This window comes from Erinaceus europaeus, chromosome X (assembly GCF_950295315.1).
Source record: "Erinaceus europaeus chromosome X, mEriEur2.1, whole genome shotgun sequence".
In the NCBI taxonomy this organism is placed as follows: domain Eukaryota; kingdom Metazoa; phylum Chordata; class Mammalia; order Eulipotyphla; family Erinaceidae; genus Erinaceus; species Erinaceus europaeus.
In genome coordinates, this window is record NC_080185.1 from 98,788,140 (window position 1) to 98,815,383 (window position 27,244).

The window sequence follows — 27,244 nt, forward strand, 5'->3', positions numbered from 1 at the left end:
AAATTACATTTGAGATAGGTTTGAACCAGTTTTTAATTTGGAAGGGATGAAAAGAAAGAAAGAAAGGAACAAACAGCAAGGTTTTCTGAGGAGAATGCTTATTGGATTTAATTTTTATCCCAGCAGATGGATTCTAACATTTGAATGAAATCTCTTGGGTTTAAAAGAACTCTCATGGGTCATTTAGCTCAATATTTTAGCACCACCACAAGATAGATCTCATTATTTTTCTTAAATACTGTCTTTAAAATAAATGAGTATCTAATGAGTCTTAAAATAGTGGTTTTACTACCTCTTCTGGATGCATGTACCATAACTTCTGTATTATAATAGCTTGATAGCTTCTTTATTTTAATAGCTACCTATTCTCTAATATTTATTTAAAATTTCCCCAAAGCATTGCAAGTCCGTTGCTGCCTCCTCTGTGATTGCTGTGTCATTAGCCTTTTAAAGTAATCTAGTGGGCTATCACAGCAGGCAGTCACTGAAGAGGAAACATGAGCCATGGCTGTTAGGGCTGGACTGGTCATCATAATCCCCTTGGACTTAACAGTTGCTCTTGATCAGTTCATTCAAAACCCTAACTCCCAAACCTGGAATTGGTTGCTTGCCAGTCAAGTGTCTGGCCTTTTAGGTTTAATACCCATTTGCTTTGTGTCTCAGTGTTTCTTACTTGTTTGTTCCTTCATTTATTTGTATCCAAGGCTGCTGTAGCCAAGAATTTCTGCAGAACTTCTTTCCATTATTCAACCTGGACACTCACATAGGGGTAATTTTTCTAGAGGCTCATTTAGAATGTTGACATTAAAGCATGATTATGTCTAGACTGTGCATGCCCAAGTCTATTAATTAGGGTCCTTACCACCCATAGATGAATGTGAGAAGTTAATCTTTATGGTATGATTTGAGTGGGTAGCCTCTATAATCAAAAGTGTCTTCCCTCCTCAGGAAAAGGTGGAAATTCAATCACTGGAGAGCTTTTCTCTTGATTAATCATAAGGCAATTCAAACATTTTTTTTAAATGATGATGGCCCAGAAGGGTTAACAAATTAGGTCAAAAGCACTTCAGTGTGAATTAAGTATTTTTGAAGCCCACTTTCTTCCCAAATAGGTGATGTTTGAGTCTAATCGAGTTGTATCGAGTCCTTTGAAAAGTGATACTGAAAAGGAAGAAAAGACAGCAGAGTCATGATAGGCAAACATCAAAGGAACAATTTACCTACATCACTATGTGCTCAAGCCTGAGGTTAATTATCATACCTACACAACTAAGATTTTCCCATCCTGTTTCTTCTTTTGTTGTTGTTATCTTTTATTTTCATTGTATTTTATTTTTTAAAAATTAATTTATTTATTTAAAAAAGGAGACATTAACAAAACCATAGGATAGGAGGGGTACAACTCCACACAGTTCCCACCACCAGATCTCCGTATCCCATCCCCTCCCCTGATAGCTTACCTATTCTTTAACCCTCTGGGAGTATGGACCCAAGGTCATTGTCGGATGCAGAAGGTGGAAGGTCTGGCTTCTGTAATTGCTTCCCTGCTGAACATGGGTCCTGCCGTGTTTCTTTAAGGATAAATGCCAAATCAATATCTCTCCTACTTGTCAAATATTCTTCATTAACTAGTCCTGTTGTTTGGCTGCTTGTAACTTCAGAGATTATCTTCATGCTATCTTATCACCAGAACCTACCAGATCTTTCTTGTATTTCGCTATCTACCAAATCTCAGCTTCCCCTCAAAGCCACGATTATTACAAATACTCTATACAACACTCTCAAAGACTTCAAAGCTAACATAATACTTCTTTACTCTCGATCAAAAATTAAGAGGAAGCTAGTTTTTCATCAGATACCCACTACATGTCACACACTATGCTTAACACTTCTCATCCTCATATTTGCAAAGACCTTATCACATGATATCATCATTATATAATGGAAAACTGAAATCAGAAAGAATCTATAACTTTCCGAAATCCATAACTACTTCTTACCTACCATCCCATGGAAATCTAGCTCTCAGAATAGCTTTATACTGATAGGTGTTTGATGTGTGAGGAAACCCCTATGTAATAGCATTTAACAGCCTCTTTTGCTTAATAAATTGAAGAGTTAAAATTGAAGAGATTAAATACAGTTAAACTGGGGATTATAGGAACTCAGAAGGGAAACTCACAGAGATTGCTATAGCAAGAACCTGCATTTTATGCTGGGATAGTTGCTATTCTTCTGCTTGTTGGTTTCCACTTATATGTTATTAATAGACCAATGTATTGGTAACCTGAAACCTTCAGGGCAGCTCAGTGCCTCCTAGAGGAATTGAACTCCTCTTGGAGCTCCATTCGGTTAGCGCACGGTACTTATACAGGGATTGAACCCCTCTTATCATTTCCCTCCAGAGTTGAACACTATCCTCTATGTATCTCAGAATGTCTTACAAGTAGTATCACATTCTATGTGTTTTATGATGTAACATAGCACATATAAAATTGTTTTAGAGAACAATCTTACAAAAAAGGATTTCAGAATAGTATCACCTTATTTGGAGTGGCCAGACGTACTTTTTATAATTGACTAATGAGATTCAAGACAAGTGATGTCAGTTATATGGTCACCATGTTCTCTTGATGTTTTGAGGAAACTAATAAAAATAAATTCAAGAGATAAAACATTGTAACAGTAATAAAATACTTTGATTGGGTCTATTAGTAGATCAGACATAGCTAAGGAAAAAATCTCGTAAAGTATAGGATAAATTAAGAGACTCTTTGAAAGTTGAAGAACAAGGAGAACAAGGACTGAAATAAAATACCCAGTGGCTAGGCCAGACATGCCCCATAATTCAGCTCTCAAAATCTCTGAGACACTATTTAGAGTCAGTTTCACATATAGACAGCAAGGAGTGAGTTTAGGAGTTGATACAATTTTGTAGGGTTTTCCCCAAAACTATATCATCTCCCAAATTTCCCATAGCTATTTTCTTCCATGAAAGATACACCTTTCAATTTCTGACACCCAGAAGGATGGGGTTTTAGCCGTCATTCTGTGTTGTGTATTTCCTACAATTATATCCATGTGTGCAGTCAAGTAGCAGAAGGGTAGAGAAAGAAAACCAGCATTGAGATTTCACCACGTTCTTGGGTCACAGTTGTTCTGATGAGACAAAAGTGTTGCCCTCTAGAATTTGAGGAATCTGTAAACCTCCATTTCTGGTACTTGCCTCCTCTGTTGCTCCTGCTGTAGCTTCTCTGAAGAGCAAGAGAAAAAGGGAGAAATCCCAGGAGATTTCCCTCCACCCATCTCCAAGTGTCAGGACATCTTGTTTTTGCCTTTCTGGATTGAACTACATGGTTTGTGGAGCTTTCTGTCTTTGTCTGTACCCTACTACACATTACTACACATTGAGATCGTCTTGAGTCTATGCCAGAGATAGCAGAAGATAAATGAAAGATAAACTCATCACCAGTTTGGTGACACTTTGAATTCTGAATCTTTCTTTCCAAATCTGTGCACTACTCTTTACTTTTCTAGTCTTCAAATGGCTGCCCTGTACAATCCATACAGATTTTATGGACACATTGGTACTCATGCCTGCATTGAGTGGGATGATCAGTTCATATTTACACTATTTTACTTGGAACCACAACCTCCTATGTCTTTCAGATCTTGCTACACATGTATCTCATTTTACTGATAGAATCTCTTTTGCCATTTTTACAACTCCCCCCCCCCGAAAAGTCTCCTCAACTGATGAATAATATTGCCTTAGGTAGAATAACCTAAAAGCAGAGAACAAGATGAAGATTTTTATTGAGGGGGTGACCTCAGAAGAAACCAGTATGGAAGGAAGTCATGGGAGAAACAAAAGCAGAACACTCTAGACAAAGATGATTTCAACAGAAATCCTGCATTCAGCCCAGTTCCACAGAGAACTCCTAAGCAAAGATGTCACCATACAGTTGTCTCCCTTGAGACAAACGAGTTGGTCTTCTGCTTCTTTAGACCTGTCAACTATTGGCTGTGTTGGTTGGTATGTAACTTCAGGCATCTCCAGAGAAGGCAGCTCCCATCAACTGAGAGCAATTCTCTAGAGAAGAGTGCATCTGTGAGCTGTTCGCAGCCAACACTCACAACTGCTATATATAAAATAAATAGAGATGATCTTGGTGCTGGGTAAAATGGAATCAGCAGCTGAGGGATGGGTAAAGGAACTCTGGGCGGGACATGAACACCATCATTAGAATGATTAATCATACAGTTCAGTGGTGATAGTCACTGAATGCTGCCATTTCCTTTCAAAACACAGAGAACCACTAACTAGTGGTAGCACTGTAGAAACCATGGCTCCGCCGAAATAATCAGTCTCTAGGGGAATGGTTATCAACATTCTGTGTGAATAAGAATCACTTGGGGAGCTTGTTAAAGATATAGGTTCAATTACCAATTCATATGTATATATATATATATATATATATATATATATATATATATATATATATATATATATATATTATTCCATCTATCTGCAGTGGAATCTGCATTTTAACAAAGAGCCCTGGGGTTCACTTTAAGACTTCGTGGGTAGCCATACAATTTCATACAATTTTAATGGTGGCAAGCGTCAGTCTTTTAATTTTGTCTCCTCCCCCCAAAGAACCAGAAGTTCCTACAGGTAGATGGTAAAATGCAACAGTTACCCTTATAGAGATGTTCCCTGTATGTATATAAATGATCCGTACTGGTACTTACTTTACATGTGGGGGGGGGTCTGAAATCAGATGGTGGTTATAAGTATCTAGGGTACAAAAGCAAAAATTCAGAGCATGTTTCATAGGAATTGTGGAATCCTAAGAAGAAAAGGAGGCAGCTACCTCACCCCCATGAACAGTGATTCATAACTTTTTAAAACTAATCTTCAGAGTCCAGGGTTATCAGAGAAGCTAACTGACACACACTGCCTATCTCTGCTAAGTGCTTAGTACCATGAATGAAAACATATGGTTGGGATGGGCCTGGGAGAGAAGCATCTGTTTTTACAGCTGTGATTGTCCATGCGTATTGAGCTCTGCATCAATCATACCATCTTGCACTATAAAGGACAGAATATTGATTGGCTCCCATGCCTGCCTAGTGATACTAACTCCATTTTGGATGTCTAGACAGTCTAAGATAAAAAAGAAACCAATATCTTCAAAGGGCCATAAAAACCAATATGAGAAACTGCTATCAAGCTTTCCTTTAGTACCTTGTAAGAACTAGGCTGCATGGGGCTGGGGAGATAGCATAATGGTTATGCAAAAGCCTTTCAAGCCTGAGGCTCTGAGGTCCCAGGTTCAATGCCCTGTACCACTATAAGCCAGAACTGAGTAGTGTTCTGGTCTCTTTCTCTCTCATGGTATCTTTCTTTCTGTATCTACTCTTTCTCACTAAAATAAATAAAAAAATGTTTTTTTTAAAAAAGAACTAGGCTGCATGCTGTGTCAGCAATGGGTTAACTCAGGAACATCTACTTAATAAGATTGTCTTTCCACCAAAAAAAAAATCTTAAAAAAATAAGCAGTTCTGCTCTGTTTTTTTTAATCCTTTATGATTTTATTAACTTTTCAAGCACACAGTACCACACACTTAAATGGGGCAGTTATTTATCTATTCTTGATGATTTAAATATAAATTATAAGTTTTGTTCAATTGCAATTTAGACAGTCCAGCATATAAGGGAGCATGTGAAGATTGTGGGCCATTAAAAGTGCAGATATTTTCATGACTACTCAGATCCAAATGTTATTCGTGGTCATAACAAATAAGTGGTCTGGGACTTGTTATCCCCAAAGGGGATGTCCTTTAAGCTAACCCTGTGCCTAAGGGTGTGTTTGTAAATATATTAGCTTTGCTAAAAGGAGGGAAGCACCTACTTGTTTATGTTTCCTTAATGACTGACTCTTTGTCTGCTGCTGACATATAGTTAGGTGAGCTTGTTGTTTGCTGCTAAAGCCTCCTAGGACTTAGGTGGTTACAGTAAAGGACCAGTGGTGTGTGGTAACCTGTGATCATCTATCTTACTTCCTCGAGGAAAGAGAATCCCTGAGCTAAGGCAATGAACAGTAAGCAAGAAATTGATTTGTAAATCTGCCCTCACTTGTGCACTTGTACAAACAGGCAGGCTGGACTTCTCATACCTCTGAGAAGGGAGAAAAATTGGGGATGAGTTGGGGGAACTGGCCAAGAATGTGTAATAGTGGAAGACGATTTCATCTTTTCTGCTTAAGTTTCTAGAGGAGTCCAGAGACCAAGACAATGATTGTGAGGGAAATGAATTAGATCTTGTGTTGTAGGCTGGGCTTTCTGGAAAGCTGACTCTGAGCTAGAGCTTATTAAAGAAAGCCTTTCAATCCATGGGGGAAGAAGAGGAAATAGCTGTGGGCAGAGGGTCTGAGATAGAAATTGAATAACAGTCTCGGTCAATACACAGGGAGCTCTGGAGATCCATGAGCTTTCAGAATTATACTCAGTTGGGTCAAGATTCTTGGTACCTTATACTCATCCCTCTGTTGATCTGTCATTGCATATGGTCAACACAGGAAATGCCATCAAAGAAACTTTTTGGTCAAAATGGCTCTGTGCAGCTGAGGCAAGGACTGAAGGGGCTGAGAGTTGAGGGCTGTGTGCTCGCAGGACTCCTAGCAGCTGGGCCGACAAAGACTCCACTGATAGGGCATCTGGGCAGTACATCAAAGTAGTCACCAACACTGGTCAGATTTAGGCTGTGGATTATTTGAGTGGTTATACAGGTAATGGGAACCCAAGAGGTCTGCAAGACTACTTGTGAGATGCAAGTCATGCCACCTGCATCTTGTTTCTGCCATGAAAAATCTTTTTTTTTTAATTTTTATTGCAATCAGGGTTATGGCTGGGGCTTGGTGACAGGAGGTGAATCCACTGATCCCAGTGGCTGCCCCCCTTCTTTCTATTTTATTAGATAAGACAGAGAGAAATTGAGAGGGAAGGGGGAGATAAGGCTCGAACTGGGATCCTTACTTACACAAGCCATCTCATTTCATGCTTATGAGTCAGCATGATAGGCATTATCACCATGTTATGGGCAAAGAAACCAGCTCAGAGGAGCAGCCTCAGAATAATAAGTGACAGATTATGGAGACAGACTACCAGGCTTCCAGTACTGGTTCTTGTTAGACATGTAACATTGTACAAATCGTTTTACTCCTCTGTTGCTCAGTATCTTCATCTTTAGAAGTAGGAATAATACCTACCTCTCATAGCAGTTATGAACAAGACAGGCAGTCATACCATTAATATACTGAGAATAATGCCTAACGTAGCTTTAAAAGCTATGTAGTTGTGAGCCAAGTCAAAGTCAGGATAACCCCAAGCTTATATTGTTGACTGTTATGTTACCCTGGCCAGAAGACTCTAGTTCTTATGATGTGCAGGCAGTGAGCTAGGTAGCTTGGGTGCTAGGAAGTATCTAAGGCATCAAGCAACAAGTCATTTCTTCATTTATTCCTTTATTCTGAAATATTTACTATATATATATATGTATGTTCCAGATTGTCAGGCTGTGATGCGGAGGAGAGAGAGAGAGGAGATCTGGAGCAGAGAGGGATCACAATTCTTTATTTGCGCGGGCATCTCAGAGTTGGGTGAGAGCACAGCAATTCGGGCCACGTGGAGCTAGCAAAAATGGCTGCCTCCCACTACGAGCAGCACCCTTCCATTCACAGAGGTGAAAAGTAGGCAAGAGAGCAAGGGGCAGAAGAAGAAGGGCTTTTATGGGAGAAAGTCGGGATGTGATTGGCTAGGAAACAAGGCACTCGGGGATAGGATAATGGGAATGGGAAGGAGTAAACAAAGCACTCCAGGATAGGATAATAGCTCTCCCGAGGATGGGAAGAGGGAAGAGTAAACAAAGCACTCCAACTATCGAGGGGAATTGACAGTGCCCTGAGGTGACAACATGGCAGCTGTGACTGCATCTGCACAATTTCCCAGCACCAGGTAATTTTTTTCTAGGTAGTGGAGATAAAAGCAATGAACAAAAAATTCCAGCCATCACATAGCTTATGTTCTAGTAAGGAGACAGCCAGTGCACTAAATCTCAACACACACACACACACACACACTGATGTAATGTCAGAGGTGGTAAGAAGACAATAAGAGAAAGGTAAGGACACAGGGAGTTGTGGGAAAGAGGTATGTGCTACTTTAGAATAAGATCAGGAAAGCCCTTTCTGATTAGGTGTTATTTGAGAAGAGACTTTTCTGAAATGAAGAAAGAAGTCAGGCAGTAGTTTGGAAGACAAATCCAGACAGAGAAACGAGAGAGAGGGAAGCAGTGGTGACCCTTGAGCAGTATCCTGAGTTGGGAGATCGTGGATGAGGCTGTTTTCTTCAAGGAAAGGAGTCTCCAAAATAGCTGTCAGCTAAAAGTCACTTTCCAGTAATGTTCACTGTGGCTGGGGAAATAAGAACTTCATTCCTGTGGGGTGATGGCATCTCCATGCCATGCAGTTACCACTACTGCTCTGCCACTCGATCTGTCCGTCCACTCCCAGCATGAGTGGCTTGGGTGTCTACAGCATGTCGGTCATCGGTTCCAGCGAAATCAAGTCCCAGGAGAGTGAGGTGACCCATATCCTAAATGGAAAACACATCTAATACCAGCTAGTGGACATCTCTCAGGACAATGCCCTGTGGGATGAGATGTGAGCCTGGAGGTTGCAACCCCCAGGCTACCCCACCTCAGATTGTCAACGGAGACCACTGCTATGGGGACTATGAAGTCTTCGTGGAGGCTGCGGAACAAAACACACTGCAGGAATTTCTTAAATTGTCCTGAGCCAGCCTACCCCATTGGACTCCGTCACCACATTCCCCTCAGCCATTGCTCGGCCAGGAATGACCCTGGGATCAACTCCCAGTCACTTCTAACCTTAAGCCCCTTGCCACAGCCCAGATCCTTTCTCCCTTCTCTAGCTGTAGCCCTCTCGCCTTTATTCAAAGTCAACATGCCCTACTCACTAGTCTCAGATATTGCCTTAAACAGCAACCCAAATGTTTGCTTCAGCCAGGCCCTGGGGCTGCCACCCTGCCTGGCATTGACTGATGGGCACCTTGTTGATTCCATTAGCCAGGGCTCTCCCAAAGGCCCCTCAATCCCTGTTCTGGGAGCGTCTTAGAGACAATTAAATATTCCATTCCATTGGGGAAAAAATAATTTCATTCCTGAAGGGCCACCTAGGTGGTACAACCCAGCTTTCACCCCCCTGCAGATTTTGTAGTCTCCTATTTGGCTTACTCTGGAGAAACAATTTTGTAAAAGACCATTCTAAACATTTTGAAATCACCGAAATCCTTGTGCAAAAGCACAAAGGTTGAAATGTGACTTTGGATATGAGTAGCTAGAAAAACAAGATATACTTTGGAATACAGATTCCTAACTAACCCAAGGGGAAGGAGTAGATATCTAAAGCTGAAAGTTCTTTGGAAGGGAGTACTTGGCAGATGGGGGAAGCTTTAAAATGCAATACCATGAGTTCTTTTGCAACCTGATAACACATCAGCACTGCCCACATGCTCTAGAAATCATGTGAATGAAGAAGGCTGTCATTAGAGCTGGAAATTGCTTTGTGATTCTGGCAATGGTTTGCTCCTAGGCCATGTTCAGATCCCCCGGTTTCTGAATTCTAACCAGTAATTGCTGTGATGGTTTGGGAGATGGTAGCTGGGGATTGTGGCAGAAAGATAGAATTCTTTGCCTTTTAAGGCATCTTAATTACAATTTGGGCAGTGTGAGGCTCCTTCAACTTGGGAAAACCTACCAGCCACTGCCATAGCAGAGAAAAAACTACTGTTTGACCCAGAGAGGGAGCTTTCAGCTGTTGTTTGTTGACCTGAGCCAAGGGAAACAAGATGACAGATTGGACAGGCAATACACCATGCAATTTATGCCCTTCATGGACTGTCAAACATTAATTTAATTTAATTTTAATCATTACCATCTGGTGCTTATAGGGAGCTTCAAACCCAGACAGATCTTTCCTTCTTTTGAACTGCTAAGCAGCCATATCCATTTGCGCTGAGGAGGGAGCAAGGTTACAGTGGGAGGGAGCTTTGTCTTGACACCAGACATGCAGCTATCAGCAGCCCCAGAAGCTATAAATTGAACCAGTGGTTGGTGCTGGTCCCACTCTTTATGTCTCCACACATGGAGTCATGAACACTGAGTCAAGTCTTTGTATTCCTGGACACTGGCAAAGGGGAACTGACTGGGGATAGTGCCTAGATGGATTGAGGCACCTAACTCTGGGACCTAAACCACTCAGGCAGCTAAAGTGACCAGAAGTCACATTTCATCTGCTTATAGGATACTTAGATAATTATAATGGGGATGAGTGCTGGGATCAAATGACCTTTGAGGTCCCATCACCCCAGAGAAACCCATTCTTTGTGTTGATCACAGTGCCAGGCCCAGTGGGGAGTAAGGACGAAGCATAAGGCAGCATTCCTCAATCCCCAGAGAGATTCTCTTTTCTTTTTAGGCCCCCAGATCGAACCTCAGGTAGAAGAATTTCCAGTGAAGTCCCAAGGGAGTAAGGGGAGGAGACAGAGGGAGAAGCCCTTCAGGTTCCTGAATTTTAATTTATCTCTTAAAAAATTATTAGTGATTTAATACTGATTTACAAAGTTACATGTCAACAGGGGTATAATTCCACACCGTTCCCAATACAAGAGTTCCAAATTCCCAGCCCCTCCATTGTAAGCCACTGCAGTTCTCCTAAGGTTACAGACAAGGGTTAACTATTATCTCTACAATTATCTGATTACATTTGCACATAATTGCCCCCTTTTTCTTCCAGGTCCAGTCCTCTCTTCCCCATGAATTTTAATTTCTCAATTGCTAAGTAGCTCAATACTGACAAAACTAGAGGAAGCCACTAATCAAGTCAGCTCTGGCTTCTGAACACAAATATTGATTCCTACTTGTTGCCTTTTCAATTCAAATCATATGACCTTAATAGAGGAGAGCAAATTTTCCCCTTTTCTTTGAAGATAGATAAAAGTACCCCCTTGATGTTTTCACAGTACTTTAAAACTCATGTTCACAGCCAAAAACTCATATAACATAGAAAAGTAGAAAGTAATAAATTGGCCACACATAGAAACAAACCACTGTTAACATTTTGGTACATCCCCCCCCCCACACACACACGTATTTACAAAGATGGGATCATGTTACAGGCCATGAAAAACAAAATCTCATTGGATTATTTTCTTCTCCAACCAGATGTCATATAACCAGAAGGGACATTCAGGGGCTTCAAACAGAGGAAGGGAGAGTGCTGTTACAAAAGTCACCACTTCAAATTTCAAGGCTGGGTGTTTCTTCCAGCTCAAACTGTCTGTCCAACCCACCTCTTGGCAACCACCAAAGACAGCTTGCCAGCCCCTGTGAAATATGATGCCATCTCTATTCAGAATGTGACTTTTGCTTCTTTCCATAAAACATTACAAATTTTTCCTTTTAAAAAGTAACGGAGGGAGTCGGGCTGTAGCGCAGCGGGTTAAGCGCAGGTGGCGCAAAGCACAAGGACCGGCATAAGGATCCCGGTTCGAACTCCAGCTCCCCACCTGCAGGGGAGTCGCTTCACAGGCGGTGAAGCAGGTCTGCAGGTGTCTGTCTTTCTCTTCTCCTCTCTGTCTTCCCATCCTCTCTCCATTTCTCTCTGTCCTATCCAACAACGACAACAACAATAATAACTACAACAATAAAAAAACAAGGGCAACAAAAGGGAATAAAAAATAAATTAAAATAAAATTTAAAAAAATTTTTAAAAAAGTAACGGAGAGTGGTCCTGGAGGTAGTGCAGTGGCTAAGGCACTAGACTCTCAAGCATGAGGTCCTGAGTTCAATCCCCGGCAGCACATGTACCAGAGTGATGTCTGGTTCTTTCTCTCTCATATCTTTCTCATTAATAAATAAAGGGAGTTGGGCGGTAGCACAGCAGGTTAAGTGCAGGTGGCGCAAAGCTCAAGGACCAACGTAAGGATCCCAGTTCGAGCCCCCGGCTTCCCACCTGCAGGGGAGTCACTTCACAAGCGGTGAAGCAGGTCTGCAGGTGTCTTTCTCTCCCACTCTTTGTCTTCCCCTCCTCTCTCCATTTCTCTCTGTCCTATCCAATAACAACAACAATAATAAATACAACAATAAAACAACAAGGGCAACAAAAGGGAATAAAAAAAGAGTGAACTAACTAACTAACTAAATAAATAAATAAAATCTTAGAAAAAAAGTAACCAAGAAGGATGAATGGGCGAGTGCAGGTTGGAAGAAACATTTGTAGGAGTTAAAATGGGGTTCAGTAAGGAAATTAGCAAATAATTTCCTAGGTTCCTTTCCTGACTGGACAGAATTTTCTTTGTGTTAAAAGTGAACACTATTCTGTACAGAGTCCATTTTTATCCACATCTATGAACATTAAAAGGATGTGACCCCCATGTGTATTTTGTCCCATGTAAGGATATGGTTGAAGTTGTTTCTCAAGGATGGGGGTGGGGGCATTCACTCCTTTCTAGAGAGTTACCAGACTAGAGACAGAGAGGGAGGTATAGGAGGAAGTCAGGATGATGTCTGAGATCAGTAGGAAGGTGGGTTGGAATCAGTTTATGTTCCTCTGGAAGTTACAACTTGAATGAAAGGTTCAAATTCATTGTGGAGCAAAGAGCTAACATCTGAGATGTGAGAGGAGGGAAAAGTTAAAGGAGTAAAGCCAAAACCTAAAGTATTTTGCACCTACTATATATCAGAAGTTGTGCTAAGTCCGTTTTATTTTCATATTTAATTCTCACAATAACTTTAACAATAGATAATATTACTACGGTTTCTTTTTAAATTTTTTTATTATCTTTATTTATTTATTGGATAGAAACAGCCAGAAATTTTCTGTGTGTGATTTAATATTGATTTACAAAATTACAAGATAACAGGGGAACAATTCCACACCGTTCCCACTATCAGAGTTCTGTGTCCCCATTCCCTCCATTGGAAACTGCAGTGGTTCTCGTAAGACAACAGATATGGGTTGACTATTCTATAACAATATGATTATCTATATCTATCTATCTATCTATCTATCTATGTATCATCTATATTTTTGCCCATTTTTTCTTTTGGTCCTTTCTTTTTTTAATATTCTTTTCTTTTTTTTATTAGTGATTTAATAATGGTTAACAGGGATGTGGGTTAAGAGGAATACAATTCCATACAATTCCCACTACCAGAATTCCATATGCCCTCTCCTCCACTGGAAGGGTCCCTACTCTTTATCCCTCTGGGAGGATGGACCAAAGATTTTCTTTTAGATTTTTATTTGTAAAATGGATATATTGACAAAACCATAGATAAGAGGGGTACAATTCCACATAATGCACACCACCAGAACCCGCATCCAATCCCTTCTTTTTTTTTAATTTTTTTAATTTTTTTATTTTTTATTATTTTTTATTAAAGAAAGGATTAATTAACAAAACCATAGGGTAGGAGGGGTACAACTCCACACAATTCCCACCGCCCAATCTCCATATCCCACCCCCTCCCCCGATAGCTTTCCCATTCTCTATCCCTCTGGAAGCATGGACCCAGGGTCATTGTGGGTTGCAGAAGGTAGAAGGTCTGGCTTCTGTAATTGCTTCCCCGCTGAACATGGGCGTTGACTGGTCGGTCCATACTCCCAGTCTGCCTCTCTCTTTCCCTAGTAGGATGGGTCTCTGGGGAAGCTGAGCTCCAGGACACATTGGTGGTGTCTTCAATCCAGGGAAGTCTGGCCGACATCCTGATGACACCTGGAACCTGGTGACTGAAAAGAGAGTTAACATACAAAGCCAAACAAATTGTTGAGCAATCATGGACCCAAAGCTTGGAAAAGTGGAGAGGAAGTATTAGGGAGGTACTCACTGCAAACTCTAGTATACTTCTGCTTTCTTACTTTGGTGCCATACTCCAAACTCAGTCAATTTCTGCTTTGCGTTTCTACTTTTTTTTTTTTTTACATGCATAACATTCCCCAGATTCCCATTTAGCAATACAACCCCCACTATTTCATTCATCATTTTTCATGGACCTGTATTCTCCCCACCCACCCACCCACCCCAGAGTCTTTTACTTTGGTGTAATACTCCAATTCCATTTCAGGTTCGACTTGTGTTTTCTTTTCTAATCTTGTTTTTCAACTTCGGCCTGAGAGTGAGATCATCCCATATTCATCCTTCTGTTTCTGACTTATTTCACTCAACATGATTTTTTCAAGGTCCATCCAAGATCGGCTGAAAACGGTGAAGTCACCATTTTTTACAGCTGAGTAGTATTCCATTGTGTATATATACCACAACTTGCTCAGCCACTCATCTGTTGTTGGACACCTGGGTTGCTTCCAGGTTTTGGCTATTACAAATTGTGCTGCCAAGAACATATGTGTACACAGATCTTTTTGGATGGATGTGTTGGGTTCCTTAGGATATATCCCCAGGAGGGGAATTGTAGGGTCATAGGGTAGGTCCATTTCTAGCCTTCTGAGAGTTCTCCAGACTGTTCTCCACAGAGGCTGGACCAATTGACATTCCCACCAGCAGTGCAGGAGGGTTCCTTTGACCCCACACCCTCTCCAGCATTTGCTGCTGTTACCTTTTCTGATGTGTGACATTCTCACAGGAGTGAAGTGATATCTCATTGTTGTCTTGATTTGCATTTCTCTGACAATCAGAGACTTGGAGCATTTTTTCATGTGTTTCTCGGCCTTTTGGATTTCTTCTGTGGTGAATATTCTGTCCAATTCCTCCCCCCATTTTTGGATGGGGTTATTTGTTGTCTTGTTGTTGAGTCTGGTAAGCTCTTTATATATGTTGGTTATTAAACTCTTATCTGATGTATGGCATGTAAAGATCTTCTCCCATTCTGTGAGGGGTCTCTTGATTTGGGTAGTGGTTTCTTTTGCTGTGAAGAAGCTTTTTAATTTGATGTAGTCCCATAGGTTTATACTTGCCTTAGTCTTCCTTGTAATTGGATTCGTTTCATTGAAAATGTCTTTAAAATTTATGTGGAAAAAAGTTCTGCCAATATTTTCCTCTAAGTATCTGATAGTTTCTGGTCTAACATCCAAGTCCTTGATCCACTTGGAATTTACTTTTGTATTTGGTGAAATACAGTGATTCAGTTTCATTCTTCTGCATGTTTCAACCCATTGTTTCCAACACCATTTGTTGAAGAGACTCTGCTTCCCCCATATAATAGTCTGGGCCCCTTTGTCAAAGATTAGATGTCCATAGGTGTGGGGCCTCATTTCTGGGCTCTCAATTCTATTCCACTGGTCAGTGTGTCTGCTCATGTTCCAGTACCAAGCAGTTTTGATGACAATGGCCCTATAATATAGTTTGAGATCTGGCAGTGTGATGCCTCCGGTTCTGTTCTTTTTTCTCAAGATTGTTTTGGCAGATCTAGGTCTCTTCTGGTTCCAGATAAACATTTGTAGCATTTTTTCTATTCTCCTAAAAAATGTGCTTGGGATCTTGATGGGGATAGCATTACATTTGTAGATGGCTCTGGGTAATATGTTCATTTTGATGATGTTAATTCTTCCAACCCACGAGCATGGAATATCTTTCCACTTCTTTGTGTCTTTTTCAATTTCTTTGAGTAGTGACTCATAATTTTCAGTATACAAGTCTTTCACTTCTTTGGTTAGGTTTACTCCTAGATATTTTATTGTTTTTGTTGCTATAGGAAAAGGAACTGATTTCTGGATTTCAATTTCTTCTAACTTAGTGTTTGCATAGAGGAATGCCACTGACTTTTGAATAGCTTTCTATTCTTTATCCCTCTGGGAGTATGGACCCAGGATCATTATGGGGTGCAGAAGGTGGAAGGTTTGATTTTTGTAATTGCTTTCCCACTGAACATGGGGTTGGCAAGTCGATCCATACTCCTAGCCTGTCTCTCTCTTTCCCTAGTGGGACAGGAATCTGGGGAGGCGGAGCTCCAGGACACATTGGTGGGGTCATCTGCCCAGGGAAGTCCGGCTGGCATCATGATAGCATCTGGAACCTGGTGGTTGAAAAAGAGTTAAGATATAAAGCAGAACAAATTGTTGACTAGTCATGAACCTAAAGGCAAGAATATTGCAGATGAATGTTTGGGGGGGTCTCCGTTCTGGAAAAAGTTAGTAGTTCTATTTTAGGTATATTCCAAGGGGCCCATGACTTTACTATCTTTTGCCTGAGCCTGACCTCTTCCTTTCTAAGTCACACCTACACCTATTGCTACTTCCAAATGTCTTTCCTTTTTTTTTTTTTTTTTTTTTTTTAATCTTCTCTCTCTGGATCCTGATGGAATTTGGTTTCAGAGTCCTCTAGTCATCTTCCCTTAACATTTCTCCCCGTCTGGGAGATGGACCAAAATTCTGTTTTTTTAACAACAAAATTTTATTTGTTCACAATTCTAGAGGCCCAAAGTACAAAATCAAGCTTTCAAGCTAATTCAGTTCCTGTGACAGCTCTCTTTCCACTTTTGGGTGCATGCTGTCTTATTTTGTGCTATCCTATGGCAGAGAGACTCCTTGTCTTCTTATAAAGTCATCAATGCTGCCACGTTGAGTCACCAAACATGTTTTTTTTTTTTTGCCTCCAAGATTATTGCTGGGGCTCAGCGCCTGCACCACAAATCCACTGCTCCTGGAGGCCACTTTCTTGCCCTTTTGCTGCCCTTGTTGTTGTAGCCTTGTTGTGGTTATTACTATTGTCATTGTTGATGTCGTTTGTTGTTGGATAGGACAGAGAGAAATGGAGAGAGGAGGGGAAAACAGAGAGGGGGAGAGAAAGATGGACACCCACAGACCTGCTTCACCGCCTATGAAGCGACTCCCCTGCAAGTGGGGAACCGGGGGCTCGAACCTGGATCCTTATTTTTTTTTCTCCCCATCCACCCACCCACCCACCCCAGAGTCTTTTACTTTGGTGTAATACTCCAATTCCATTTCAGGTTCAACTTGTGTTTTCTAATCTTGTTTTTCAACTTCGGCCTGAGAGTGAGATCATCCCATATTCATCCTTCTGTTTCTGACTTATTTCACTCAACATGATTTTTTCAAGGTCCATCCAAGATCGGCTGAAAACAGTGAAGTCACCATTTTTTACAGCTGAGTAGTATTCCATTGTGTATATATACCACAACTTGCTCAGCCACTCATCTGTTGTTGGACACCTGGGTTGCTTCCAGGTTTTGGCTATTACAAATTGTGCTGCCAAGAACATATGTGTACACAGATCTTTTTGGATGGATGTGTTGGGTTCCTTAGGATATATCCCCAGGAGGGGAATTGTAGGGTCATAGGTAGGTCCATTTCTAGCCTTCTGAGAGTTCTCCAGACTGTTCTCCACAGAGGCTGGACCAATTGACATTCCCACCAGCAGTGCAGGAGGGTTCCTTTGACCCCACACCCTCTCCAGCATTTGCTGCTGTTACCTTTTCTGATGTATGACATTGTCACAGGAGTGAAGTGATATCTCATTGTTGTCTTGATTTGCATTTCTCTGACAATCAGAGACTTGGAGCATTTTTTCATGTGTTTCTCGGCCTTTTGGATCTCTTCAGTGGTGAATATTCTGTCCAAGTCCTCCCCCCATTTTTGGATGGGGTTATTTGTTGTCTTGTTGTTGAGTCTGGCAAGCTCTTTATATATGTTGGTTATGAAACTCTTATCTGATGTATGGCATGTAAAGATCTTCTCCCATTCTGTGAGGGGTCTCTTGGTTTGGGTAGTGGTTTCTTTTGCTGTGAAGAAGCTTTTTAATTTGATGTAGTCCCATAGGTTTATACTTGCCTTAGTCTTCCTTGTAATTGGATTCGTTTCATTGAAAATGTCTTTAAAATTTATGCGGAAAAAAGTTCTGCCAATATTTTCCTCTAAGTATCTGATAGTTTCTGGTCTAACATCCAAGTCCTTGATCCACTTGGAATTTACTTTTGTATTTGGTGAAATACAGTGATTCAGTTTCATTCTTCTGCATGTTTCAACCCATTGTTTCCAACACCATTTGTTGAAGAGACTCTGCTTTTCCCATGTAATATTCTGGGCCCCTTTGTCAAAGATTAGATGTCCATAGGTGTGGGGCCTCATTTCTGGGCTCTCAATTCTATTCCACTGGTCAGTGTGTCTGTTCATGTTCCAGTACCAAGCAGTTTTGATGACAATTGTCCTATAATACAGTTTGAGATCTGGGAGTGTGATGCCTCCAGTTCTGTTCTTTTTTCTCAAGATTGTTTTGGCAGATCTAGGTCTCTTCTGGTTCCAGATAAACATTTGTAGCATTTTTTCTATTCTCCTAAAAAATGTGTTTGGGATCTTGATGGGGATAGCATTAAATTTGTAGATGGCTCTGGGTAATATATTCATTTTGATGATGTTAATTCTTCCAACCCATGAACATGGAATATCTTTCCACTTCTTTGTGTCTTTTTCAATTTCTTTGAGTAGTGACTCATAATTTTCAGTATACAAGTCTTTCACTTCTTTGGTTAGGTTTACTCCTAGATATTTTATTGTTTTTGTTGCTATAGGAAAAGGAACTGATTTCTGGATTTCAATTTCTTCTAACTTAGTGTTTGCATAGAGGAATGCCACTGACTTTTGAATGTTAATTTTATAGCCTGACACATTACTGTATTGCCTGATGATTTCCAAAAGCTTCTTGCTGGATTCCTTAGGTTTTTCCATGTATACTATCATGTCATCTTCAAATAAGGAGATTTTGACTTCTTCTCTTCCAATCTGTATGCCTTTAATTCCTTGCTCCTGCCTGATTGCTATGGCAAGAACTTCCAACACTATGTTGAAGAGTAATGGTGATAGTGGGCATCCTTGTCTAGTACCTGATCTGAGTGGAGTATGATGTTGGCTGTAGTTTTGCTATATATAGACTCCACTATCTTCAGGAATTTTCCATCTATTCCCATTTTTTGTAGTGTTTTGATCATAAAGGGATCTTGTATTTTGTCAAAGGCTTTCTCTGCATCTATTGATATGACCATGTGGTTTTGCTTTTGTTGATGTGGTGGATCACATTGATTGATTTACATATATTAAAAACCAACCTTGCATGCCTGGGATAAACCCCACTTGGTCATGATGAACAATCTTTTTGATATACTGTTGTTTCCGGTTGGCTAGAATTTTGTTCAATATTTTCACATCTATGGTCATCAGAGATATTGGTCTGTAGTTTTCTTTTTTGGTTGTGTCTGCTTTTGGTATCAGGGTGATGTTGACTTCATAGAAGCTGGCAGGGAATGTTCCAGTGTCTTCAATCTTCTGGAAGACTTTTAAAAGTAGAGGTATTAGTTCTTCTTTGAAAGTTTTGTAGAATTCATTTGTAAAACCATCTGGTCCAGGACTTTTATTTTTGGGGAGATTTTTGATAACTGTTTCAATTTCATTAGCTGTGATGGGCCTGTTCATGTTATCCACTTCCTCTTTACTTAGTTTTGGAAGTTGGTAGGTATCTAGGAAATCATTCATTTCTTCCAGGTTCTCTAGCTTGGTGGCATATAGTTGTTCATAGAAGCCTCGCATGATATGTTGAATTTCTGCAGTGTCTGTTGTGATTTCTCCTCTTTCATTTACTATCCGATTTATTTGGGTCTTCTCCCTTTTTTGTTTTGTGAGTCTGGCTAAAGGTTTGTCGATTTTGTTTACTCTTTCCAAGAACCAACATTTACTTTCATTGATCTTTTGTATGGTTTTCCTATTCTCAGTGTTATTTATTTCTGCCCTAACTTTAGTGATTTCTGTCCTTCTGGTTGCTTTAGGATTCCTTTGTTGTTCTTCTTCTAGGTCTTTAAGATGTGCAATCAGGCTGTTTATTTGTGCCTTTTCTTGTTTCCTAATGTGTGCTTGTATAGCTATGAACTTCCCTCTTAGGACTGCTTTAGCTGTGTCCCAAATATTTTGATAGCTTGTGTCTTCATTTTCATTGAACTCTCGAAACATTTTGATTTCTTCCTTGATTTCCTCTTTGACCCAGAAGTTGTTAAGAAGTGTACTGTTGAGCTTCCACATTTTGGCACTGTTACTAATCTTTTGTTGATTGTTAAGTGTTAGTTTAATTCCACTGTGGTCTGAGAAGATGCTTGGGATGATTTCAGTGCTCTTGAATTGGCTGATGCTGTCTTTGTGGCCTAACATATGGTCTATCCTTGAGAATGATCCATGTGGATTTGAGTAAAATGTGTATTCCAGTTTCTTGGGATGAATGACTCTGAAAATGTCCACTAGTTCTAGTTTATCTATCTCTTCATTTAGCTCCCTTATGTCTTTACTGATTTTCTTCCTGGATGATCTGTCAAGTTGAGAGAGTGGGGTGTTGAAGTCCCCTACTATGATTGTGTTACTGTTAATATATTGCTGTAGCTCTTTCAGTAGAAGTTTGATGTATTTAGATGGCTTCTCATTGTGTGCATAGATATTAATAATTGTTAAGTCCTCTTGCTTGACTGATTCTCCTAGCATTAAGTAGTGTCCATTCCTATCTTTTTTTAATCTTATCTATTTTAAAGTCTATCATGTCAGATATGAGAATAGCTGTTCCTGCCCTTTTTTGTGGGCCATTGGCTTGTATGATAGTTTTCCATCCTTTCACTTTAAGTCTGTGTTTGTCTTGTTGATTTAGGTGAGTTTCCTGTAGACAACATATTGTTGGGTTGTGTTTTCTGATCCATCTTCCTACTCTGTGTCTTTTAATAGGTGAATTCAGGCCATTGACATTTATTGATATCAAAGATTGAAGATATTTTAACGCCATTCTTGTAGAGTTTTAGAGTGTTTTGATATATGTCCTATTTGTGGTGGTCTGGTTGTTTATAGGAGACCTTTCAGAACTTCTTTCAGGGCAGGCTTGGTGATGGTTGCTTCCTTCAACTGTTGCTTGTCTGAGAAGGTTTTGATGCTTCCATCTAGTCTGAATGACAGTCTAGCAGGATATAGTATTCTTGGCTGAAAGCCTTTCTCATTGAGCACTCGATAGATATCTTGCCATTCTCTTCTGGCCTGTAGTGTTTGTATGGAGAAGTCTGCTGCTAATCTTATGGGTTTTCCTTTGTAGGTGACTCTTTGTTTTTCTCTTGCAGCCTTGAGGATCCTTTCTTTATCCTTATTCCTTTCCATTCTAAGTATGACATTTCTTGGTGTCTTTAGGTCTGGGTTAATTCTGTTTGGGACCCTCTGGGCTTCTTGAATCTTTATGTCTTTGGTGTTGTCTAGACTAGAGAAATTTTCAGCTATTATGGTGTGGAGAATGCTTTCTTCCTCTCCTTCTCTTTCTTCCTTTGGTAAGCCAATAATGCGTATATTGTTTCTTTTGAAGTCATCCCATAGGACTCTGTTGTTGTTTTCAGCATCTCTTAATCTCTTTTTGAGATCTCTTACTTCTTTTTTAGTTGTCTCTAATTAATCCTCAATCTTGCCAATTCTGTCTTCAGCCTCATTTATTCTAGTCTCTCTTCCCTCTACTGTTTTCTGGAGTTAATCTATTTTGTTGCCCTGCTCTGATACTGTTTTAGCTTTTTCAGCTAGTTGCCTTCTTAGCTCAGCGATTTCAGCTTTCAGCTCTCTAATAACCATGAGATTATTAGAATTTTCTTCCATATTCTCATTTGTTTTTCCTGCATTTCTGATTACAATTTTTTCAAATTCTTTACTCACTCCTGTTATTATTTCCTTAGCTAATGTTTGGATGTCGAACTCGTTGTTTTGTGCTTCACCCTCTGGAGGACTTTTAGCTGGACTCTTGTCCTGGTTCGAGTCTCCAATATTTTTTTCTTGTTGTTTTAACCATTTTATATATTATGTTATGAATTCCCTTTATCAGTACTTTTCAAATTATTGATCACTATTGCCTGGATTGACTTGTGTCTAAGTAATTTAATTAAAGGTTTTACCGTGGTGGAAGTTAACAGTTTTTTCAATCCCTGAGTTGGAGCTCAGTGGTGTAAAAGCCTCTTTGTTTTTCTTCCCTGTAGGCTATGGGAACCTGAGGGCTTTTAAACTATCAATAGGCTTCTTAGCTTAATCACTGACTCCTGACCAAGAGATAAAGCAGGGTGTGGCAGAGATAATCCAGTGGTTATGCAGAGAGACTTTCACAGCCCCTCAGCTATGCCACCGAGGTATAGGTCTTCTCCTGAGTTTCCCAGTTAGATCTCTGTCCCCTGGTGTCCCTCCCTGTTGCTGCTCCAGATTCTGAGGGTAGTAGCAATGGAGACTCAGAGTTGCACTTGGTGAGTCTCTGGGGAGTCCTTTCCTCCCTTCAGCTGTCCCCTTGTTGGTGGAGCAGACTGGAGGTGGTGTCTCCACTGATAAACTGTTGAACTGTTAGCAGTCACTTAATCTCTCCTTAGGCTCCTCTCTCCTCTCTGTCACCAGCCCCGCGTGTTTGTACTCACGGGTGATTTACTGGGTTCCTGTGGTCATTCTAGTCCTGTCTTGTTTCGGTCCGGGTGGTCTCCTTTGTTATCCCTAGTTGATCCGGGAGAGGAGAGGAGAAGAGAGGAGAGAAAGCGATCTGCTGCTCGTAGCTCCGCCTCTGGAAGTCCGAACCTGGATCCTTATGTGTGCTTAACCTGCTGAGCTACCACCAGACCCCCATGTCACCAAACATCTGGCCTCATTTAATTACTATTAAGTGGATTTATTTTTATCTAATTTCCATCTATTTAGTAATTAAAGAATATCAAATGCAATTATTTTCTAATGACTGTCTGTAAATAGAGTTGCAATTTTGGTTAGAGATTCAGCATACTAAATCAGATATGGGTACAACTGTAGATATAATTCTTGAGGTAAAATGCATCACCAACTGTGAATCCGTGAAGTCAGACAAGTTATGTGCCTCCATAATATGGCATATTATGGGGCAAGTAAGCTAGACAAATGCTTCTCAGAATATCCTGAATAATTTTTGAACACCCATCACCAAACTCTCATTTTCCTCCACCATAGGGAACTGGGTCCCCATACCCTTCTGACCTCACCCACCTCCCCCTTTTTGAGTCCTTGAATCTGCTGGAATAGACCACAGTTGATTGATGTTTTCCCCTTATGCTTTCCTGTGCTTTGTTTCTTAAGTTCCACCTATGAGTGAGATCATCCAGTATTTACCCTTCAGGGAGGAAAGGTTTTACGAGGTGGGCCTGGTGGGGTGAGCTGTGGATAAACTTCTCAGTGAATTCCAGAGTTCAGTGGAGGACACAGGTGGGATGAGGGGAGGTAAGTGTGTGTGTGTGTGTGTGTGTGTGTGTGTGTGTGTGTGTCTGGGAAAGGAAAATGATGAGCTATTTCCCTTTCATGACTGCGCTTGGTACCAGGTTGTCTTTCATCCAAAGTAGATGAACAACTCAGAACTAAATTCCCCCCCTACAGTTCCTTTTAGAAAACTGACAGGCACACATAGTCCACTTTGCTATTTGTATTACATCGGTTTTCAGGTGAATTTTATCTGGATGACAGGTCTTTAAGCAGACATTTTACAGCCTGTCAGTTTCTGGGGTGTTAAGGATGTTTTGATTTTTAAAGTATTTGTGTGCAGCTACTTAAAATAAATCAACGTGCAGTTCCAATATGGGGGAATGCTTTCAATTAGAGTATGGGGTGCTGTACAAGAAGCAATGCATTCTTAGCTAGAGCTTTGGGCCTGATTTGACTTGGTATATGGGCAGATGAGACCCTTGAGGAGAATCTACTTTCATAAAATAGATTGCAGATGTGACTTCCAAAATTTGAGTATTACCTGTAAATAGAAGTAGCAAAAATAAATAAATAATGCCTATGATAAAGTCTTCATTTTATCCAGTGGATCCCTGACAAAAAGATTCAGGTCGGGATTTCTCATTACCACTGTACTCCAATTATCTTCCAAGGTCAAGTAGGGAAGTAAGTTGGTACCGATATAGTCCACACCCAGCCGAAACCCTGTCAGTTCCTTCCTACCAGTTTGGTGTGCCCATTTTCCACTAGTAATTAGTGTCTGTGACTTACATTGCCCCTCTCCTCTGCTGCAGTTGCCTCACTTGTACATAAACCCTGGGAATTTACCTTCCCCCAGGGAAACCTAGCCACTGGGCAGGAATTTGAAAGTTCAGTTTCTTCACCTCAAGCTGAAATATAGTCTAGATGTGACTAATGCTCCAGAGCCCTCATCTTGGAATGCTGATTATGATGAAGCTGAGATTTTTTCCTGAAAACCTAGCCTTGCTTCTTGCTTCCTATTTCTCAGTTCCACTTTCTCCAGGATCTTTCTGTCTTTCCTGGGCACATGCTCCATGAAAATTGTGGGGGCGGGGGGGGGGGGGGCACTGGGACGTAGTGCACATTACCATGCACAAGGACACAGGTTCAAGCCCCCACTCCCCACATGCAGGGGGATGTTTCATGAGCAGTGAAACAAGTCTGCAGGGGTCTCTCTCACCAGAGTTCCACATCCCATTCCCTCTACTGAAAGCTTTCTTATTCTTTATCCTCCCCTCTCTCTTTCTAACTCCTCCTCCCTTCTTAATTTCTCTCTGTCCTATCAAAACAAATTGGGAAGAAGAAAAGAAAAGAAAAGAGAGAAAAGAAAAGAAAAGAAAAAAAGGGGCACTGGGGTCATAATATTGGCACTGAGCCCCAGTGATAACCCTTGTGGCAATTTAAAAAAGAGAAAAGAGGGTGGGTGTAGATAGCATAATGGTTATGTAAACAGACTCCCAGGCCTGAGGCTCCATAGTCCCAGGTTCAGTCCCCCACACCATAAACCAGCGTTGAGCAGTGCTCTGGTAAAAAAAGGAAAGAAAGGAGAGAGAGAGAGAGAGAGAGAGAGAGAGAGAGAGAGAGAGAGAATCAAGACTCATAAGCTATAGGTCTGCTTCTAGGGAATCAGATTTAAGACACAACCAAAGCAAAGTCTACATTGAAGTGGGAGAGGTGAGTCCTTCCACTCACAAAGGACATTTCATAACCTTATCCTCTCCTTTAAAGTTTATTAGATGCCTCTTGCTATAGATGACCATGATCTTAGGTTAGAAAACAAGCCTCTATCACTTACACACTGTTCCTCCTACATTCAAAACCTGTGGGACCACAAAAAGACCACAAGCAGTTATGTTGCACCTCACTAGTCCAAGGGAAATAAGAGAAGCTGGTTTTGCTCAAGTTTCCCATGAATTAGATCTTGAATACTCAATTCTGTGACTCCACACTTTCAAACTTGAAGGGACATTTGCCACAGAGGTTAGTGCTTTAGCAAAACAGGTCTGCAGTGTGGAAAGTTGGATCAAAACCACACTGCAACCTACTTTTGATACTTCTTAGGGTTTAAAATGGTCTCCACAATTTCATTACAAAACTGATTCATGACAGAATTCTACTTTTAAAAGCATTCTACTTGTCTTGCATTATATCATTTCATTTTTGTGGCATATATGCAATATATTAACTTCCCTATTTTACAGGCAATGAAACTAAGAGGTTATGCTGCCTGTCTAGGTCACACTCACAGTAAGTGACAATGCTGGACTTTTCACCCACTTCCACTTGATATCACTAAATATGGGTTTACATACCCATCACAGTTGTGATACTGACTTTTTCATCTCTTCAAAGTAACAAGGAAAAGATCTGTCAGCAGTTATACAAAGAAGGAAACTATCTCATCTGAGAAGGTTTATATAGGCATTTTTTTCCTTTCCCAAGAAGAATAAGTAAATGTATAGGAAAATAAAATATATTAAATGAATTTGGCATGCTACAACGCAGGCAGTATGTTATATGGTGAAATTATCTCTCAGCTTAGCATTATCTTCTTACAAGGTCAAAATTATGATTAATGGTCTGTGCACAAGGTAGACGATGATCATTTTATTTGCAGTCATTTGGAGAACACTATGTCCACTGAAATTTCACTCCTACTTGGTATGTGCTGGGGTTGTTCTTGGGTTTGATCTGTTTCTATCTCCCTCCCCCCACCCCCACCGTCTTCCACTTTCCAAACTATCTTTCCTTAGAACTATTTTTCCTTAGAACCAAGGCCTTTTAACCATGAGACCAAATGGAAACGAAAAAGATTCTTTTTGCAAAGGGTAGGTGGGGAAAAGAGGTAGGCAGAGAAAAAAAAAAGTATGCAGAATAGCATGAAAGACTTCTGGTTTAATTCTCTAGGTATCTCTAAAGAAATTGTTTTAATTTTTATGAGTTATATGTGAACATTGAAAGTATTATAAATTATGGTTTTTCTCCATCATCAAGAAAAATGAATGCATCTATTCATTCTGTTATTTTAGGAGTTTTTATCATTTCTCTAATACCAGTCTGGGTACTTGATTAACTGTATTCCAAAATGTATCTTAGATTTTGCCTAGCAGAGTGGAGATCTGAGTACCTTGATCATATCATATTGTCTCCTCACATTCCAAATTCATGATAAAATTGCTTTTCCTGATTTTCAAGTGGGTGTGATATCATATGTGTACATTTAATTTTTAAAGGAAAGCCTGTAGAATCAATCTTTGCAATGGTGTGGAATTATACCTCCGCTGTCTCATAATTTTGTAAACCAATATTAATAAAAAAGAAAAAAACAAAGGTGAAAAAATTCATCTTTGTATTTCCCACTAGATTGCTACATCATGCACTGACCTCTTTATGAAACCTCTCTAGAGAAATTTCTTTCTGCGTATTAGGAATAACAGTGTTTCTCCTCGGTAATTGGTTTGTTTTTGTTTCATGGACACTCTAAATGATGTGACTAATTAAGTTTCCTTTCCCAACTGTCTGCTAGAAAGCTTAGAGTCTACCCAAAGTAAATGACTAAGAGTGTATGAGTATGTTTGTATAAGCTTCATTCTGGGTTCTTCTGTTACTAACTTCTCAGTGTATCTTATGGATACTTTTAAACGACCTTAAACTCTTTCTGAAACAAAGTTGTGTATAAAGAGACAGATAAATAAACCTTTAGATTGCAGATTAAAAATTGCTCTGCAATTCATTTTAGAGAAAAGGGAAGATAACATTAAGGAAGCTCTAAGTGAGCCAAAGTGATTAGGATGACGGAGGGTCAGATGGAGGTTAAATTCCAAGAGCCAAGAGAAGATGCAGCAAGGCCTAGCATTCTTTAAAAAAAAAAAAAGTGTTTCATGTTTACTGGTGAA

At 40.2% G+C, this 27,244-nt stretch overlaps 1 protein-coding gene and 1 pseudogene across 1 annotated transcript in view; one reads left to right on the plus strand and one right to left on the minus strand.

The window, feature by feature from the left end:
• Window positions 1-27,244, minus strand: part of TSPAN7 (tetraspanin 7) — a 316,558-nt gene that overhangs the window by 39,202 nt on the left and 250,112 nt on the right. The window lies entirely within an intron of this gene.
• Window positions 8,553-8,860, plus strand: LOC103113649 (SH3 domain-binding glutamic acid-rich-like protein 3; annotated as a pseudogene).